This window comes from Eriocheir sinensis, unplaced genomic scaffold (assembly GCF_024679095.1).
Source record: "Eriocheir sinensis breed Jianghai 21 unplaced genomic scaffold, ASM2467909v1 Scaffold102, whole genome shotgun sequence".
In the NCBI taxonomy this organism is placed as follows: Eukaryota; Metazoa; Arthropoda; class Malacostraca; order Decapoda; family Varunidae; genus Eriocheir; species Eriocheir sinensis.
In genome coordinates this window covers 593,208-604,003 of record NW_026110319.1, presented here as the reverse complement: position 1 = coordinate 604,003, position 10,796 = coordinate 593,208, and positions in this window count along the sequence as shown.

Here is a 10,796-nt window from a genome sequence, read left to right as displayed (position 1 = left end):
TTTTGTATATTTATTTCAATACAAATTTAAATATTTTATGTGTATTTTGGTATATATTTTTTTATAAGAAATGCGCTTTTTTATTTATTTTCATACAAATTTACATTATTTTATTAATATTCGGTGTATTTATTTTGATACGATTTTACATTATTCTATTTGTTTTTTGTATATATATTTTTTTATACATATTTACATTATTTAATGCGTATCTTGCATATATATTACATACAAATTTATTATCTATTATTTATTTTCATACAAATACACATTCTTTTCATGATATTTTGTTTATTTATTTTGTTACGAATTTACATTACTTAATATGTATTTTATATATATATTTTTATACGTATTTACATAATTTCATGTGTATTTTGTATATATATTTCTATAGAAATATACGTTATTTTATTTTATTAATTTTAACACAAATTTAATTATTCTATGTGTATTTTTGTATATGTATTTTTTAAAAAAATCTGCTTTATCTTATGGGTATTTTGCATCTTTATTTTCATACAAATTTTAATTATTTTATTGATATTCTGCGTACCTATTTTGATACGATTTTACATTATTCTATGTATAACAAAAATAAATACAGAATACACAAAAATAGATATGCAAAATACATATAAACAATGTAAATCTGTTTCAAAATATATATACGAATACTCATGAAATTAGGTTGATTTCTATAAAAAATATATATACAAAATACACCTAAAATTAAGTAAATACGTATTTAAAAATGTATACAAAATGCACATAAAGTAATGTAAATTCGTATCAAAATAAATAAACAAAATACCAATAAAATAATGTGTATTTGTATGAATATAAATATACAAAATACACATTAAATAACTTAAATTTATAAACTATATACAAAAATACACAGAAGTAATTAAATTTGTATGAAAATATACACAAAATACACACAAAATAAGCTAAATTTGAATTGAAATATATATACAAAATACATGAAATAAAGTAAATTTGTATCAAAATATTTATACAAATACACATATAATAAGGTAAATTTGTATTGAAATAGAGATGCAAAATACATATAAAACAATGTAAATTTGTTTCAAAAATATATATACTAATACACATAAAATAACGTAGATTTCTATAAAATATATATACAAAATACACATAAATGAAGTAAATACGTATTTAAAATGTATACAAAATACACATAAAGTAATGTAAACTAGTATCAAAATAAATAAACAAAATGCCAATAAAAGAATGTGTTTTTGTATATATATAAATATACAAAATACACATAAAATAACGTAAATTTATATAAAACTATATACAAAGATACAATGAAGTAATTAAATTCGTATGAAAATAGATATACAAAATACACACAAAATAAGCTAAATTTGAATTGAAATATATATACAAATTCATGAAATAAAGTAAATTTGTATCAAAATATTTATACAAATACACATATAATAAGGTAAATTTGTATGAAAATATATAAACAAAATACACATTAAATAATGTAAATACGTGTAACAAAACATATACAAAATACACATATAATCATGTAATTCGTATCAAAAATAATAAACAAAATACCAATAAAATATATAAATTTGTATGAGTAAACGTGTATGTTGCATATTTTTTTAATACAAATTTACCTTATTATATACGCATTTTGTATATTAATTTTAATACAAATTTAATTATTTGATGTGTATTTTTGTATCAGTATTTTTATAAACATATGCTTTATTTTATTTTATTTTATTTTCATACAAATTTACATTATTTTATTGATATTGTGCTCATTCATTTTGATACGAATTGACATTATTCTATGTGTATTTTGTATATATTTTTCAAACAAATTTACGTTATTTTATGTTTAAAAATATGTACAAAATGCACATATAATCATGTAATTCGTATCAAAATAAATAAACAAAATACCAATAAAATAATATAAATTTGTATGAGTAAACGTGTATGTTGCATATTTTTTCTATACAAATTAATCTTATTATATACGCATTTTGTATATTTATTTTAATATATGTGTATTTGAATATATATTTTGATACAAATTTACATTATTTTATGTATTTTCTATATTTATTTCAATTCAAATTTAGCTTATTTTATGTGTCTTTTGTATATCTATTTTCATACAAATTTAATTATTTTTGTTTATTTTTGTATATAGTTTTATACAATTTTACGTTATTTTATGTGTATTTTGTATATTTATATTTATACAAGTAAACATTCTTTTATTGGCATTTAGTTTATTTATTTTGATACAAATTTACATTATTTTATGTGTATTTTGTATACATTTACTTATACGTATTTACTTCATTTTATGTGTATTTTGTATATATATTTTTATAGAAATCTACGTTATTTTATGTGTATTCGTATATATTTTTTGAAATAAATTTACATTGTTTTATGTGTATTTTGCATATCTATTTCAATACAAATTTACCTTATTGTATGTGCATTTTGTATATTTATTGTAATACTAATTTAAATATTTTTTGTGTATTTTGGTATATATATTTCATAAAAAATGCGTTGTTTTATGGGTATTTTGCATCTTTATTTTCATACAAATTTACATTATTTTATTAATATTCTGTATATTTATTTTGATACTATTTTACATTATTCTATTTGTGTTTTGTATATATTTTTTATACATATTTACATTATTTAATGTGTATTTTCTATATATATTTCATAAAAATTTACGTTATTTTAAGTGTATTTGTTTATATATTTTCATTCAAATTTACATTATTTTATGTGTATTTTGTATATGTATTTCAATAGAAATTTAACTAGTTTTATGTGTATTTTGTATATATATTTTTATTGAAATATAAATTAATTTTTGTATTTTTTTAATAGAGTTTTATACAAATTTACAATATTTTATGTGTATTTTGTATATCTATTTTCATACAAATACACGTTCTTTTATTGATATTTTGTTTATTTATTTTGATGCGAATTTACATTATTTAATGTGTTGTGTATATATATTTTATACGTATTTACGTCATTTCATGTGTATTTTGTATATATATTTTCTAAAATATACGTTATTTTATGTGTATTCGTATATATATTTTGAAACAAATATACATTGTTTTATGTGCATTTTGTATATTTTTCAATACAAATTTCCCTTATTGTACGTGCATTTTGTATATTAATTTTAATACAAATTTAATTATTCTATGTGTATTCTTGTATATGTATTTAAAAAAAAATATGCTCTATTTTATGGGTATTTTGCATCTTTATTTTCATTCAAAATTACATTATTTTATTGATATTCTGTGTATTTATTTTGATACGATTTTACATTATTCTATGTATATTTTGTATATCTATTTTATACAAATGTACGTTATTTTATGTGAATTTGTTTTCATTTCATACAAATTTACATTATTTTATGTGTATTTTGTACATGTATTTAAATACAAATTTAACTAATTATATGTGTTTTTTGTATATCTATTTTCATACAAATAGAAATTTATTTTTTTGTTTTTTTGTATATATTCAAATAAATATATATTAAAATTTTCGTAATTTTATGTGTATTTTGTAATTTTTTTTCCTACAAATATACGTTCTTTTATCGGAGTTTTGTTTAGTTATTTTGATACGGATTTTCATTTTTTTAGGTGTATTTGATATATATATTTTTATACTTATTTACATAATTTTATATGTATTTTGAATATATATTTTCATAGAAATTTACTCTATATGTATATACAAAAAACACAAAATAGTTTAAATTTGTATGAAAATAAATATACAAAATACACATAAAATTAGGTAAATTTGTATTGAAATACATATACAAAATACACTTAAAATAATGTAAATTTGAATGAAATTATATAAACAAATACACTTAAAATAACGTTAATTTGTATAAAATATATATAAAAATACACATTAAATAATGAAAATATGTATAAAAAATATATATACAAAACACAAATAGTATAATATAAAATCGTATCAAAATATATACACAGAATATTAGTAAAATAATGTACATTTGTATGAAAACTAAGATGCAAAATACCTATAAAATAACGCATTTTTTAAAAAATTATATATACCAAAATACACATAAAATATTTGAATTTGTATTAAAATAAATATACAAAATGCACATACAATAAGGTAAATTTGTATTGAAATAGATATGCAAAAACATATAAAACAATGTAAATTTGTCTCAAAATATATATACGAATAAACATAAAATAACGTAGATTTCTATAAATATATATATACAAAATACAAATAAAATTAAGTAAATACGAATCAAAAATATATACAAAATACACATAAAATAATGTAAATTCGTATAAATATAAATAAACAAAATACCAATAAGAGAATGTGTATTTGTATAAATATGAATATACCAAATGCACATAAAATAACGTAAATTTGTATAAAACTATATACAAAAATACACAGAAGTAATTAAATTTGTATGAAAATAGATATACAAAATACACACAAAATAAGCTAAATTTGAATTGAAATATATATACAAAATACATATAATAAAGTAAATTCGTTTCAAAATATTTTTAACAAATACACATATAATAACGTAAATTTGTAAAAAAAATATATAAACAAAATACACATTAAGTAATGTAAATACGTATAAAAAAATATTTACAAAATACACCAATAATCAAGTCATTCGTATCAAAATAAATAAACAAAAACTAATTAAATTATGTAAATTTGTATGAGAAAACATATACAAAATACACATAAAATAACGTTTTAAGTTTCTATAAAAATATATGTACAAAAATGCACATAAAATTAGTTTGCCTAAAAAAATATATACAAAACACACATTAGATAATGTAAATGAGTATAAAAATATGTATACAAAATACCTATGAAATAATCTAAATTCGTATCGAGTTAAATTAAGAAAATAACAATAAAATATAATTTTGGATGAAAATATATATAGAAAACACACATAAAATAACCTAAATACAAATACAAATATACACATTAAATAATTTAAAATTGAATGAAATAAATATACAAAATAAACATAAAATAAGGTAAATTTGTAATAAAATATATGTAAGAATACACATAAAATAATATAAATTTGTATGAAAATATATACAAATACACATAAAATAACATGAATTTGTATAAAATTTGTTTCAAAATATATACGAATACACAATAAAATAACGTAAATTTTTATAAAAATGTATATATAAAATACACATAAAATAGTTTAAATACGTAGAAAAATATATATACAAAATACACATAAAATAATGTAAATTCGTAAAAAATTAAATAACAAAATTCCAATAAAAGAATGTATATTTGTAGGAAAATATATATACAAAAACAAATAAAATAACTAAATTTCTATAAAATATATACAAAATACAAAAATAATTTAAATTTGTTTGAAAATAGATATGCAAAATACACATAAAGTTAGGCAAATTTGTATTGAAATACATATACAAAACTCACATAAAATAATGTAAATTTGTATGAAAATATATAAACAAATACATATAAAATCACGTAAATTTGGATAAAATATATATATACAAAATATACATTAAATATTTTAAATATGTATAAAATATATTATATTATATATATTTTTATTGATATTTGCGTTATTTATGTGTATTTTGTATATGTTTTCTCATAGAAATTTACATTATTTTATTGGTATTTTGTCTATTTATTTTGATACGAATTACATGATTATTTGTGTATTTTTTAAATTTTTTTTATACGTATTTACATTATTTAATGTGTATTTTGTTTATATATTTTTATACAAATTTACGTTATTATATGTGTATTTGTATAGGTATTTTGATACAAATTTACATTATTTTATGTATTTTGTATATATATTTCAATTCAAATTTAGCTTATTTTATGTGTATTTTGTATATCTATTTATTTTAATACAAAATCAAATATTTTGTTTTTTCATATATATATTTTTATAAAAAATGCGTTATTTTATTGGTATTTTGCATCTAAATTTTCATACAAATTTACATTATTTTATTTGTGTTTTGTATATATTTTTTTATACATATTTACATTATTTAATGTTTTTTTTTTTGTATATATATTTGATACAAATTTACGTTATTTAAAGTCTATATGTTTATATATTTTCATTCAAATTTACATTATTTTATGTGTATTTTGTATATGTATTTCAATACAAATTTACTTATTTTTATATGTTTTTTGTACAAGTTTAAATTATTTTTGTGTATTTTTGTATATAGTTTTATACAAATTTAGGTTATTTTATGTGTATTTTGTATATCTATTTTCATACAAATACACATTCTTTTCATGATATTTTGTTTATTTATTTTGACACGAATTAACATTATTTAATGTATTTTGTATATATTTTTATACGTATTTACATTATTTCAAGTGTATTTTGTATATATATTTCTATAGAAATCTGCGTTATTTTATGTGTATTCGAATATATATTTTGAAACAAATTTACATTGTTTTATGTGTATTCTGCATATTTTTTCAATACAAATTTACCTTATTGTATGTGCATTTTGTATATTAATTTTAATACAAATTTGATTAATCTATGTGTATTTTTGTATATGTATTTTTATAAAAAATATGTAATTAGTTAAATTTGAATTTAAATACATGTACAAAATACACATAAAATAATGTAAATTTGTATGAAATGAAAACAAATTCACATAAAATAACGTACATTTGTATAAAATAGATATACAAAATAATATTATGTGTATTTTGTATATTTATTTTCATACAAATTTAAATTATTTTTGTGTATTTTTGTATATAGTTTTATACAAACTTAGGTTATTTTATGAGTATTTTGTATATCTATTTTCATACAAATACACATTCTTTTATTGATATTTTGTTTATTTATTTTGACGAGAATTTAAATTATTTAATGTGTATTTTGTATATATATTTTTATACGTATTTGCATCATTTCATGTGTATTTTGTATATATATTTCTATAGAAATCTGCGTTATTTTATGTGTATTCGAATATATATTTTGAAACAAATTTACATTGTTTTATGTGTATTCTGCATATTTTTTCAATACAAATTTACCTTATTGTATGTGCATTTTGTATATTAATTTTAATACAAATTTGATTAATCTATGTGTATTTTTGTATATGTATTTTTATAAAAAATATGTAATTAGTTAAATTTGAATTTAAATACATGTACAAAATACACATAAAATAATGTAAATTTGTATGAAATGAAAACAAATTCACATAAAATAACGTACATTTGTATAAAATAGATATACAAAATAATATTATGTGTATTTTGTATATTTATTTTCATACAAATTTAAATTATTTTTGTGTATTTTTGTATATAGTTTTATACAAACTTAGGTTATTTTATGAGTATTTTGTATATCTATTTTCATACAAATACACATTCTTTTATTGATATTTTGTTTATTTATTTTGACGAGAATTTAAATTATTTAATGTGTATTTTGTATATATATTTTTATACGTATTTGCATCATTTCATGTGTATTTAGTATATATCTTTCTATAGAAATCTACGTTATATTATGTGTATTCGTATATAGATTTTTAAACAAATTTACACTTTTATGTGAATTCTGCATATTTTTTCAATACAAATTTACCTTATTGTATATGCATTTTGTATATTAATTTTAATACAAATTTAATCATTCTATGTGTATTTTTGTATATGTATTTTTATAAAAATATGCTTTATTTTATGGGTATTTTGCATCTTTATTTTCATACAAATTTACGTTATTTTATTGATATTCTGCTCATTCACTTTGATACGATTTGACATTATTCTATGTGTATTTTGTAACAAATTTACGTTATTTTATGTGTATTTGTTTATATATTCTGACACAAATTTACAATATTTTATGGGTATTTTGTATATATATTTCAAAAGATATTTACCTAGTTTTATGTGTATTTTGAATATCTATTTTCATACAAACTCAAACTATTTTTATGTATTTTTGTATATATTTCAATACAAATTTTAGTTATGTTATGTGTATTTTGTAAATCTATTTTCATTCAAATATATATTATTTTATTGGTATTTTGTTGATTTATATTGATACGAATTTACATTATTTTATATGTACTTTTTATATATATTTTTATACGCATTTACATTATTTAATATTTATTTTGAATATATAATTTTATACAAATTCATGGTATTTTATGTGTATTTGTATATATATTTTCATATAAATTTACATTATTTTAAGTGTATTTTGTACATATATTTCATTACAAATTTACCTTATTTTATGTTTATTTTGTATGTGTATTTTGTACATTTATATTTATACAAATACACATTCTTTTATTGGTATTTTGTTTATTTATTTTGATACTAATTCACATTATTTTATGTGTATTTTGTATACATTTTTTTTACGTATTTACTTAATTTTATGTGTATTTTGTATATATATTTTTATAGAAATCTACCTTATATCATGTGTATTCGTATATATATTTTGAAACAAATTTACATTGTTTATATGTATTTTGCATATCTATTTTTGTGTATTCTGTATTTATTTTTGTTATACATAGAATAATGTAAAATCGTATCAAAATAAGTACACAGAATATCAATAAAATAATTTAAATTTGTATGAAAATAAAGATGCAAAATACCCATAAGATAAAGCATATTTTTTTTTAAATACATATACAAAAATACACATAGAATAATTAAATTTGTATTAAAATTAATATACAAAATGCACACATACAATAAGGTAAATTTGTATTGAAAAAAAAAACGCAAAACACAAATAAAACAGTGTAAATTTGTTTCAAAATATATATACGAATACACATAAAATAAAATAGATTTCTATAGAAATATATATGTGCATTTTGTATATTTATTTCAATGCAAATTTAAATATTTTATGTGTATTTTGGTATATATATTTTTATAAGAAATGCGCTGTTTTATGGGAATTTTGCATCTTTATTTTCATACAAATTTACATTATTTTATTAATATTCTGTGTATTTATTTTGATACGATGTTACATTATTCTCTTTGTTTTTTGTATATACTTTTTTTTATACATTTTTACATTATTTAATGTGTATCTTGCATATATATTTTATACAAATTTATTATCTATTATCTATTTTCATACAAATACACATTCTTTTCTTGATATTTTGTTTATTTATTTTGACACGAATTTACATTATTTGATATGTATTTTGTATATATATTTTTATACATATTTACATAATTTCATATGTATTTTGTATATATATTTCTATAGAAATATGCTTTATTTTATGTGCACTCGTATATATATTTTGAAACAAATTTACATTGTTTTATATGTATTTTTTAATATCTCTTTCAATACAAATTTACCTTATTGTATATGCATTTTGTATATTTATTTCAATACAAATTTAAATTTTTTATGTGTATTTTGGTATATATATTTTTATAAAAAATGCGATAATTTTTGGGAATTTTGTATCTTTATTTTCATACAAATTTACATTATTTTATTGATATTCTTTGTATTTATTTTGATACGATTTTACATTATTCTATTTGTTTTTTGTATATATTTTTTTTATACACATTTACATTATTTAATGTGTATCTTGCATATATATTTTATACAAATTTACGTTATTTTAAGTGTATTTGTTTATATATTTTCATTCAAATTTACATTATTTGATGTGTATTTTGTATATGTATTTCAATACAAATTTACCTAGTTTTATGTGTATTTTGTATATTTCTTTTCAAACAAATTTAAATTATTTACATTATTTAGTGTGTGTTTTATATATATATTTTTTTGCAAATTTACTTTATTTTATGTGCATTTTTGTACATATATTTTTATAGAAATTTGCGTTATTTGTATATGTTTTCTCATACAAATTTACATTATTTTATAGCTATTTTGTTTATTTATTTTGATACGATTTACATGATTATATGTGTATTTTGTACATATTTTTTATACGTATTTACATTACTTAATGTGTATTTTGTTTATATATTTTTAAACAAATCTACGTTATTATATGTATTTGTATAAATATTTTGATACAGATTTACATTATTTTATGTATTTTGTATGTACATTTCAATTCAAATTTAGCTTATTTTAGCTGTATTTTGTATATATATTTTCATACAAATTTAATTACTTCTGTGTATTTTTGTATATAGTTTTATAGAAATTTACGATATTTTATGTGTATTTTATATATTTATATTTTTACAAATACACATTTTTTTATACGTATTTACTTAATTTTATGTGTATTTTGTATATATATATTTTTATAGAAATCTACGTTTTTTTTATTTGTATTCGTATATATATTTTGAAACAAATTTACATTGTTTTATATGTATTTTTGCATATCTCTTTCAATACAAATTCACCTTATTGTATGTGCATTTTTTTTATTTATTTCCATACAAATTTAAATATTTTATGTGTATTTTGGTATATATATTTTTATAAGAAATGCGCTATTTTATGGGAATTTTGCATCTTTATTTTCATACAAATTTACATTATTTTATTAATACTCGGTGTATTTATTTTGATACGAATTTACATTATTCTACTTGTTTTT